The sequence below is a fragment of the Leguminivora glycinivorella genome, chromosome 23, assembly GCF_023078275.1.
Source record: "Leguminivora glycinivorella isolate SPB_JAAS2020 chromosome 23, LegGlyc_1.1, whole genome shotgun sequence".
NCBI lineage: Eukaryota > Metazoa > Arthropoda > Insecta > Lepidoptera > Tortricidae > Leguminivora > Leguminivora glycinivorella.
Genome location: NC_062993.1, coordinates 9,078,258 through 9,090,889, shown reverse-complemented (window position 1 = coordinate 9,090,889; position 12,632 = coordinate 9,078,258).

The following is a 12,632-nucleotide window of genomic DNA, read 5'->3' as shown; positions in this document are numbered from 1 at the left end:
AAATACATTTAGAACACGGTATTATTCTAATAATAGCCGTAATGCAAGTATTTCGCAACACTTCCCGACAAATAGAGCTACGCGGCCACAGCCTTTTGCTGATCGCGCATCCAGCGTTCGCCGACCTGCGCGCGCGACCCCGCCGCGGCCCGCGCCCGCGCATTCACGTGCTCAACACATACGATCGACAAATGAAAACGTAAAACCAAATAAGCAGTTTTTTCGTGACTAACATGAATAGTGCGATATTTAACTATAACAAAAATAATTATAGTACGGTAACTTGTAGTGTAGGTAATGGACATAAATTAAAGCTTTTGGCCGACAGTGGAGCAGGCCTATGTGCTATTAGGTATGAATATTTGGAAAAAAAACCCGATCTCCTTAAACGAGTGCAAGGAGATAGCATTACTATTACGGGAGTTTGTGGAGATTTAATTTCAGACGGATACATTTATTTAGATTTAGACTTTAACGGTTTTATTTGCAAAGGAAAGTTTCATGTTTTTAAGAATTTGCAATGCTCAGCTGAAGCTATTTTAGGTGAAAAATTTTTCTTACGTTACAAAGCAGACATAAGTTATAAACATAATGCATTATTTTTAGAGGACAAAGGTCAAACTATCTCAATACCTATGAACGTGTATTCTAAAAGTAGTTTTATTCAAAACATACCACCTCGCTGCGAAATTATGACTCACATCGCGTCACAGCTGACCGATGATTGTGTAGTACTATCGGAAGAAATGCAAGAAGGCGTTTTTGTAGCAGGTGTCATTTCAAGACCAGAGAAAGGTAAAATACCAGTACGAATATTAAATACGACAGATAAGCCAGTCAGTTTAGATTTATCAAGTTTGAATGTACACAGATTATGCCATTTTGATATTTGCAATTTTGATTCAAGGAAAATTAGTGTTGACAGAGTAAAAACATTATTAGATCTTTTAAATTTAGAGACTTATTTAAATAAAGAGGAACAATTAAGCATAGAACAAATTTGCGCAAAATACGCAGATGTTTTTCATCTGCCCGGCGACAAGCTAACTACAACTAACTTGCTACAACACAAAATTAAGTTAAAAGATAATGCAAGTCCAGTATACGTAAAGCCATACAGAATACCACATGCTTTACGTAATGAACTTCAAACTCAGATTAAAAATATGCTAGATAACGATATAATAGAGGAGACCACTTCAGAATGGTCCAGCCCAGTTTTGCTAGTTCCCAAAAAATGTGATAAATTAGGAGAAAAGAAGTGGAGGTTAGTTGTTGATTATAGGCAGCTTAACAATAAGATACAGGATGATAAGTTCCCACTACCCAATATAACAGAAATTTTAGATTCCCTTGCAGGTAGTATATATTTTTCAAAACTTGATCTTTCTCAAGGTTATTACCAACTAGCATTAGACAAAGAATCTAGAAAGTATACAGCGTTTACGACCGATAAGATGTATCAAATGAAGCGATGTCCCATGGGACTGCGAACAAGCCCTAGTGTTTTCTCTAGACTTATGACTATAGCCATGTCCGGATTAAATTACAAACAATGTTTCATATATTTAGATGATTGCATTGTCATAGGAAACTCCATGACGTCACACAACCATAATCTTATTCGAGTGTTAGAACGATTGAGAAGTACAAATCTTAAGCTAAATCCATTAAAGTGTGAATTTTTGCGAAAAGAAATAATGTATTTAGGCCATAAAATCACTTCAAATGGAGTAGAACCCGATCCAGCAAAAGTAGAAGCATTAAATAAATATCCAAGACCAACGAATACAGATGAGGTAAAAAGATTCGTAGCATTTGCCAATTATTACAGACGGTTTATTCAAAATTTCGCGAATATCGCTTATCCATTAAATCAACTTTCTAAGAAAAATGCAGTTTTCAACTGGACCCCGGAGTGTGAAACAGCCTTTATAAAATTAAAAGAAATACTTACAGGTCCGCAAGTTCTAGATTACCCTGATTTTTCTGAAAATAATGTGTTTACCTTACATACAGATGCTTCAAAGATAGGCTTAGGAGCAGTTTTGTCTAATTCTAATGGCAAAGTAGTCGCGTATGCAAGTCGAAACCTTAAGCCAGCTGAAACGCGATACCCAATAATAGATTTGGAATTGCTAGCTATAGTTTGGGCGACAAGACATTTTAGACCATATCTCTATGGGAAAAAGTTTAAAATTGTCACAGACCATAAACCTTTAATTTATCTTTTCGGAATGACTGATCCTTCGAGCAGATTAACCAAATATAGATTATATTTGGAGGAATTTAATTTTGACATTGAATACATTCCGGGACGAAACAATGCAGCTGCAGACGCATTGAGTCGTTTACCGATGAATAGTGATGATTTAAAAAATATTAGGACAAACGTTGTATCAGTCATAACGAGAGCTCAATCACGGAAGTTACGCGCGCAGCAAGAACAACAACAAACGCGTGATCAAGGTAGCTTAGTGACAGATGATCCCGCACACGATAGGCTTGATCAACCTAGAGTGGTGGAAATCATCAAAGCACCGAAAATTATATTGAATTAATACTAAACTCTAACTACAAGACATGTCGAAATGGAATAATGAGTAGTAAAGGAAATTTTTGGTACGTACCAAGCAAATTGTGCATGTATCTAACATCCCGATCGTTATCTACCGTAGGCGTGTTAGCGAGGGAATTAGAACAATTTTGCAAGGAGCAAAACATAAGTGAAGTTATAATTATAAAGAATTATCGAAATGCACATAAAGTAAATGAATTTTTAGCTAGCTATAAATGTGATATTCCTAGGATCTTAGTAACAAGAGGTGTTACAAAAGTATACGATAAAGACGAAATACGAGTTATTTTAAACGATTTTCATCTATTACCCACCAGTGGACACGCGGGGGTTAATAGAATGCTTAATAATATAAAGCAACACTACTTCTGGCCAAGAATGAGCCACGATGTATACGAGTACGTTAAGAAATGTGCACATTGTCAATACAACAAGCACACTAATAAGTACATTAAGGAACCAATGGTGATCACCTCGACACCAAGCTCATCTTTTGAAAGAATTTCTTTAGATATACTTGGACCTTTAGAAATAGATAATTATAACTATAAGTACGTATTAACAATTCAGTGTGAACTGACTAAGTTCGTAGAAGCATGCCCGTTAGAAAGAAAAGACACTGAATCTGTAAGTAAAGCTTTTGTAAATAATTTCGTTTTAAGATATGGCATTCCAAGCGACATTATAACGGATCAAGGTACCGAATTTATGTCTAGTGTATTTAGCGATATTTGTAAATTATTAGGTGTTAATAAGCTACACTCGACTGCTTATCACCACGAAACCATAGGAGCGCTTGAAAACACACACAAAAATCTAGGTGCGTATCTTAGGATTCAATGTAGTAACAACCGCACCGATTGGAGCACTTGGTTAAGTTATTGGTGTTTCTCATATAACACCACCGTGCATACCGAGACACAATATACGCCATTCGAATTAGTTTTCGGCAAACACTGCCGTTTGCCCAATAATTTAATTTCTTCTGTCGACCCTCTCTATAATTACGATAGTTATCCTAAAGAATTTAAGTATAGGTTACAAAGAGCTCAATCAGAAGCTAGAAATAATTTAATGTCTAGTAAATTTAGTAGAAAATTAATGTATGATAAGAAAATGAATTCTGTTCAATATAAACCAGGAGACTTAGTACTTTTGAAAAATCAAGTAGGCAATAAATTAGATTCTATTTATAATGGACCTTATGAGGTTATAGAAGATATGTCACCTAATGTTAAGATTTCAAAAAATGATCAGATATATATAACTCATAAGAATAACACTAAGATGTATTTGAAATAAAAATAAGTTTATGAAAATAAATAAGTTAAAAAAAAATGTAAATTCATACACGTATGTCACATTTTTTTTTTTTCTTCCTTTGTGGGGGTGAAGAGTAACTTTACGGGGAGATGTAGTATATCCCTAATTAACACTTTAACAGTAACTTACCGTTACTGTCTGCAACATACATGTGACACACGTATGTGAATAAAATAGCATGTAAGCAATAATTTACTATATAAAGTATGTTTAGTTTTACTTGCTCTCTCTTCTGTATTGATTATTGACAATACAACACACATCATCCACAATGACCAGTTTTACTTAACCTCCATTCAACCCTCCAACTTCATCATATCTCATCTCACTCATACAAGCATGGTACGCGATCATCTACACAAGCTTAAGCTGTGTGCGTAGGAACGCGCCTCTTTCATTTAGGTATTTGATCGCCACTGTCCGAGGCATTGAGATAGGGAAAGCTAGTTACTATTCGCTTACAAAGGGTAAGCATTTGGAACGTTGGCTAGGTGCCCAGATATTTGAGCAGGAACGTAAATAACGAAGTATGGAAACGCCACTTACAGCCCAGTAATGGAGCACCGGAAAATTTAATCGTGTTGGAATTGATGGCGAAAATGCCACGTTTTTACCCTGTTGGCTAAGCGAAGTTTATTTTTCGAGTAAGGTACAGCGGGGCAAATCTCGACTGGGGGTCAATTGTAACTGATTTTTTTTATTATTATACTATGATGTTGAGTTATACATATAGCCACTGAACACGCCTACCATATATGAAAAAAATGGACCAGTTACATTTGCCCCCCAGTCGAGATTTGCTCCGCTGTACCTTATGCATATTATATTTTCTCACATAAGATGGTAGCACATTTTCGCTTACCATAAGGAATTTGCTCGTATCTTTTCTCACGCCATACACATTTAAATTGCTGTCAGATTTTGTGATAGGTACTTAAATTAGAAATCTATTTGTAATTTTATGTGTTTTGTTAAAGTCAAGCTGGCGGCGATGGCCGAAGGCCGAACTCCGCGTAGTGCCGAAGGCCCAAAGCGATTTTTTTAACAAAAGCATGCGTGACATTTTTTCGAATAATTTTTACGCTTGATACAGTTTTTGATCATAACCTGAACAACTTATTTCCAAGTCCTCTTATTTTATTACTAGAGATAACTGAAATATTTGATGAAACTTAGGTAAAATCAACTGGTATTATACTGGAACTATAGTTTGCACCTCTTCTACGGCATAATATACCTCTTTGATAATGCCATAAACTGTGTACACAACCATTTTACGATGAACATTTATTTCGAAATTAGTTGCTAGAAAATGCTTTTTCGCCATTTGAGTCGCCGTTAAAGAAAACTTCTAAGAAACTAGAATTGATGTCGTTTTCCAGATTCCAGAAATATGCTGTATTTATAGGATTTGGTTGTCTAGTAGAAACTGTAATCTGTGTGGCTTTATTTTTATTATGCAGTTAGCAAACCGAATTAATGTAAGTTTTGAATGATTGACGGTTATTTTCATTAGACTTATATTGACCGGGATACATCGGGAGCTCGACAAAAATCAAAAAGGTAATAATCACGGTCTACATCCCGGTTAATATAAGTAGAAATGATGTACCTACTAAGATTGATAAAAAATAATCACCAAGATCATTATTTTGTATTACTCGTAAATAATAGAAAAGAATAGATCTTTATTTGCATTTCAATATGACATAATGTTACATGGGCATAATATATTATATTTTACATTGAAATGAATGAAATGAAATATTTTATTTCCAACAGGTGTCCATATATAAACAAAATATTAGTGGATCGAAACAATTAAAATATAAATTAAAAATAATAAAATAAAACATATTACGCTAGTGTTAATAGAAAACATAATGCTCATTGGATCTAACATGCATTGACATCCAATGGACATCCAACATTACTAGCATACTACATTACATCTTCCATTGCTAATAACTTTACCTTACAAACATAACGCAAAAAAATATCTAAAATCGATATGCAGTCACATCACAAATATCCCTGCACTCCAATATTCCAGAAAAAATATATTTCTTTTAGATCCAGCAATCGGCAAATAGACTATATTTTTTGAAACAAAGTCATGTATCTTTGTTGAGTTTTCGTACTAACGCCACCGAATAATAATCCGTTCTAAACTAGATCACCCTCCATCTACATAAAGTTCTATTTCGTTCTAGGTTCTGCAGGTTCTATGATAAATATTGGCAGAGAAACGTCGTTTGAAATTTTAAACTGTACCGTGCCGGTTTTTGTCAGTAGCCGCGATATTTTCAGAAGAAACATTGCTGCTACAAATGTTAGGAAGGTTACCTTGTTACCAACTCAAACGATTAAGCATATTTTTAATTTAGTGTAGCATAGAATGTAATAATTAGTACCGGTAGGAAATAATCTTCATACCTAGAACGCCGATAGTACCGGTACAAAAGGCTCTTCATAGAACACAGAAAGTAAAGCGTGTCAGGGTACTCAGGGCCAAATATTGATGTCCCTTTCTATATTATAATGTATTTTATTTACAATCCCTATCGGTTATAATAAAGCTGTCAATTTTTTGGTGTTGGTGCCTATATTCGTTTATAACATTTGGTATTGTTGCCACTGGCTGCACGCAATGCGCGCGGGTGGCGCGGGCAATGAGGACTTTTGTTTAAGTACCCTTTTTATTACTTATAATTTAGTACCTGAATGTTTTAAGTTATTAATGTTTTATTTCATATAAGTGAATTGTAAAATTCTTTATGAGATTAAATGATCTTAAACCTTAAACGTGGGCGAGCCCAACGTCATCGGCGAGAGCAAGGCTTCTCGTCTGCGATGGCTCGGCCATGTGGAGAGGATGGGAGAGGATCGTGCGGCCAAAAGAGCTCACTTGTGGCGATCTACTGAAAAATGGCCGGTCGGAAGGCCCAGGTACCGATGGATCATGGAAAGACCTGTGTGACCTTCAAGTGACTGAGTGGCATCAGATCGCACAGGATAGGAGCGAATGGCGGAATATAGTGTCGGAGGCCAAGATCCACTTGGGGTCGCTGAGCCATCGCAGTAAGTAAGTAAGTAAACCTTAAACCCAAAGCAATGCCCAATACGCCCTAGTTATCTATCAAAAAACCTGTTTCTTCCAAATTTTATAATTAAATAGGTGTTTAATAAGTTTAATAAGGACGGTGTAAATACATTTACTTTTAAGTAAGTACCTTTAGGGCTCAACCATAAGCACGTCGTATTAATTAACACCTCCTATTAAAGTTCTTCGGAAAATTCCAATCATTATCCCGACCTTTTCCCCAGCTCCGCACGTTCTAAAAGAACAGTCAAACTATTAAACATGGATGCACACAAAGTGGCAAAAATATGTATCCACAACGTTAACGTTTAAGCAATCAAGTCGTGTATACATACTTTTAGCACTTTGTTCGCATCTATATTTTAAACCTTGTACAAGTTGGGATCAGGAGAATGCAAAAGGTTTTATGAAAATATTATTATGTTTTTTTTTTACTAATGAGGAGGCAGTCTTAAAGGTTGTGACAGATGGCGCCACCTTATTAGTCCATTGCATTACACAGATAAAGAATTTCATACGTAAGAATGACAGTGACATGCCTAGACACTTGCACAGGCGCCGCCTGGCGGGATAAAATGTCAGTGTGCCTCCTCATTGCATTTATGAGTGCTATTTTAAAGATACTGCACTGAGCAGCATCCATTTTGGTGTAAGTTTATAATAGTTTAGGTAAGATGTTTCATAGGTTAAGCTTAAATATTTCACCAAATAAACGATTTATATTCTATTTGTTGTGTATGATGGTACATAGGGTAGTAAAGAGCAAAATAGCCTCTCGGAAAAGAACCGCTTTACTTACCTGGTTAGTATAGTAGGTACTTCTGGGGGGTTACCATGAAGTGCTAAAGCAATTCACTTTAGGTTGAGAGAAAGGGACGAAGCTACAGCAGTTCCATAGCTCCGTCCCTCTCTCTCAACCTAAACTGAACGGCTTTGGCTCTTCATGGTAGCCCCCCTGTAAAATGGAAAAGTAAGTTCCCAGGAATTTACTCGAACGAGCTTGCAACAAAGCACAAAGGTTTTTCTCAAAACACAGTCCTAGGAAACCATTTAAAAACAGGAGTTTTTTATTTTTCACAATACACGGTATCACTTAGAGTGTAGTGTATCGGGCGAGTGTGTCAATGTAAGTTTTTTTTTATGTGTTAGCCATGTGCGTTCCCATTGAGTTTCAATTGAGGGACCACCTTTAATCGATTGAAACTTTTGAATGGCATCTTTTACAACCTAAAGCTTGAATTTATAATGATTCGAGTACTTTTACTAACTCTCAGTCAGACCTATATTTTAATATTCAATCATTCAATGGTGGCGCTTCAGTCAGGGCATTAACGGAGCAGTTCCCGAATACTTTGTACATAGCCACGTCAGCAAATTTTAATTGATCCTATTTTGTTACCAACATTTAGTAGTATAAGTTGACTTTCGTAAGATATATACAGGACTAGCTTTTGCCCGCGGCTTCGCTCGCGTTAGAAAGAGACGAAAAGTAACTTATGTCACTCTCCATCCATTCATCTATCTCCACTTAAAAAATCACGTCAATTCGTCGCTCCGTTTTGCCGTGAAAGACGGACAAACAGACATACACACTTTCCCATTTATAATATTAGTATGGATAATTGTTATAATTAAGAAATTATAAATCCTAGAGAACCTTAATGACGAAATAAAACTTACTAAAATTTCAATTCATCAAAATAATCTTGGTAACAAAATAGGAATAATAAAAACAAATTTAATTTTTTCCTTAATTTTTGTACAAACTTTTCGAGAATTGATTTCGCGGTCGCGTTCATGGAAAACGAAATGTCGGTTTTAGGGTTCCGTAGTCAACTAGGAACCCTTATAGTTTCGTCATGTCTGTCCGTCCGTCCGTCCATCCGCTGATAATGTCAGTGACCGTTAGCACTAGAAAGCTGAAATTTGGTACCAGAATGTATATCAACGCCGACAAAGTGGTAAAATAAAAAGTGGAAAAAAATGTTTTGTTAGGGTACCCACCCCCCCCTACATGTAATGTGAGGACTGATTTTTTTTTTCATTCCAACCCCAACGTGTGATATATTGTTGGATAGGTATTTAAAAATGAAGAGGGGTTTACTGAAATCGTTTTTGATAATATTAATGTTTTTGGAAATAACGACTCCTAAAGGAAAAAAGTGTGTGCCCCCCTCTAACTTTTGAACCATAATTATGTTTAAAAATATGACAAAAATCACAAAAGTAGAACTTTATAAAGTCTGTCTAGGAAAATTGTTCTGAATTTGATAGGTTCAGTAGTTTTTGAGAAAAATACGGGAAACTACTGAACCCTACACTGAGCGTGGCCCGACACGCTCTTGGACGGTTTTTTTTTTTGTTTTGTGTTTTCTTAAAATGTAAATTTTGTTATTCAAGTATAAGCACCTATATCCGCTATATACCGCTTTACATCAGGCGGGCCGTATACTTGTTTGCCACCGACGTAGTATATAAAAAAAAAATATATATATTTTTTAGTGCAAATAGTATGATCTCTTCTCGTTATTGTTTCTCTGTTTCTTGTTTCTTGTTGCTTGTACATGTGCGTACAAGTTGTGAATGTCACGAATAAATGTCTTTTATCTTATCAATCCATATACAGTCCACTTTTAGGACAACCACGGAAGGAAGGTGCTGGAATTATGCCCCGCCACCACGCAGGGAAGTACCTAAAACTAGATTTTAGTGCATTTCTTCAAAATCAAAATGCCATAAGAAGCAGACTGACACGGCTCATTTGTAATTTTTATAAAGGTCAATTTAAAAAAATCAATGTAATATAAGTATCATACTTGATACTAGTACCTATGTCCAATCCATATCGTAACATTTGAATTATATTAAAGGCCAAAGCGGGTGATAGTCAATTCCTACTAGTCAAATCAGCTTCTTTTTAAGAACTGTCAAAACGATTTGCTAACATGAAATTACTATGAAATACTGAGGAGTGACGTCACGGTCAAATCATTTACTTTGTATCTTTCTCTTTGACTTATTAAATAGAAATTATGTTTAAACATAACTACTGTCCATATTTTTCTTCTAATTATGTGGTGCTTTATTTCGTGCATTGCATACAATATTTTATTTTAGGTACTTATAGGTAACTAGCCTATTGTAAGTACTGCCGGCCGCCAGACAAATGCTTTTAATTAAAAGTACTTTCCCATAAATATAACGTATTTTTCATAAATCTACTTAGGGACAGGACGCGAATCTCAAGAGTCTTAAATCTGCAAAAAAGAATAAAGCGGGAAATCGTTCTCCAAATGTATTTTTCTTTTTTACCGAGGAAGTTTAACAGCCAAGTTCATTTGTTTGTTATATAAGTTCAACTTTAGTACGTTTTCATATTATCCGATCTGATATCGGATTTAGGACCGATATAGGCATACATTTAAGCCGCCATCTTTGATTTTTACCTTTGAAATCCTTCCGACATCCGATATCGGAATGGATGTGAAAACGCACTTAGTGAGGCAGGATTTTAAATAATATTGAAAATGACATTTCAGCCACGGAATGTCGACGCCGCGCCGTGAGCACTCATTCAATCTTTGCCTGAGGAAGAATCACCGACTGATTCGAAATATGGCGCCAACAGCGATAGAATAAACGTATGTAGAAACGTGTTTTATTGTATCTTCATTAGTTTCATTACTTAGTCACAGCGATCATTTTTACTTGCGTTTAAGCAATTTTTGTGAACTGTATAGTCGAGTGTAGGTAACTCGGCGGAAGTCTCTAGACGAGAGAAGTAGTCCAAGTACCATAGTGTCTTGCGCTAAGTTACGGTTCCTTTCACGTTAGTATTGCTACGTGGTAATTATTAGAGTTGACAACAAATTGATCAGCAATTCCCGAAAAGTTTCTGCGTTTGGATCACGTCTCCGATTTTGATAAAAATTGGTATGCTGATAGAGTCTATGATGCTGAGCAAGATCCACTAGGTTTCCCAAAATTTCCTAGGTAGTTTGTTTGAAACCTTCCTTTTTTGTTGCCAGATTTTTATACATTTTCGGTAACAAAAAAGGAAAGTTTTATGCAAACTACCTAGGACATTTTAGGAAACCTAGTGGATCTTGCTCAGCATCGTGGACTCTTACAGCCTACCAATTTTTGTCAAAATCGGAGACGTAAACCAAATGTACAAACTTGTCGGGAGTTGCTCAGATCCGACATCCCTTTGACAACCCTAAAATAATAATCGAAAGACAAATGGTTAGAAAGGGACAAGACGATTCGAACTCAGGGTCAAACCCTTTATCTAAATTTTCTATTTCATAATAAATATCATAAATCATAAATATTTTATTTGTAAACATATATACATATATACCAGACCTATCTTAGTGATAGTGTCGCTACGCTTTACACTTTACAAATATTTTTGTGGCGATTGAGCATGCAGCAAAATATTAAACAAATAATACCTAAGACTAAAATAGTAAGGCTTCCCTTGCCAAAAACTTAAAAAGACTTTTTAATATACTTATGTCACCTAACTAGTTTCATCAGACAAATAAATAATTACTTTACCGGGATTCGAACCCGAGTTCATCATCCTCGCTGGGACACCCACTAGGCCAGACCTGTCGTTGGCTATACTTAAACTTGGCCTTATTTTACCAAAGTTTCTACCAAGAAATAAATATTTCTTCGGAGATTCATTATTGTTCCACTGTTGTCCACAAATACATTTTTTTCCAAAATGGTTCGCCAATGTTCATATTATGGTGCCTTGGTTTTTCTTGTTATACCTAATTACCTACATACACGGTGTAACATGAGGGAACCGAATGATTTTAACTACTTACGCATTTCTGAGGGCAAAATAAATATAAAATGTTTTCTGATGTCAAGCAAATTTCGCGAAAAAAAATTTTTTTTTGTATTTTTTTTGTTTTATGGGATGTAATGCCTATACTATTGTAGGTATTTCTTAGTATTTAAGTTTAAGGGTCCACTGAAAATCAGCGTCGTGGCACTAAGTGCTCCGATACATGCTGAGTGGAATCCTTTTTGGAACAATTTATTAAATGTCATAACTGCAATAATTGTACAAAGTATGCCGTTTCAAATAAATTTTCATTTAATTTAAAAATTGTAATTTTTTTCAATACTTTTTTGCAATGAATTACTAGTTATGTTTTGATATCAACGAGGATAGTTAGATTAAGTCTGATAACGGCATCATCGCCATCAAAAAAGAATTTCGTTGTGAAATAATAAGTTTTTTTTTTTAATGTGAGTGTGCACGGCAAAACGTCCCTTTTTGTCGATTGCTATAAAGCCGCTTTGTCAGTTTGCTCGCCTTAATGGTAACCGACAAAGTAGGACGTTTTACTAAATATACTCACAAATGCTTATAACTCTGAAAGAAGGCGAAATCCAGAAAAGATTTACTTATTCGGTTTCCTCATGCTGCACCGTGTATAGAAGAAAAATGTATTTACAATATTTATTTTCGCTTCAGTTGGGGAGCTCCTTTTGTAGGTTTAAACTCATTTCAAAAAGTAATGAAATATAATACCTACAAATCATCAAATGTATTACAGATATTTAAGGCAACAAAGTGGGTTTCACGACCTTTATGAGTATATT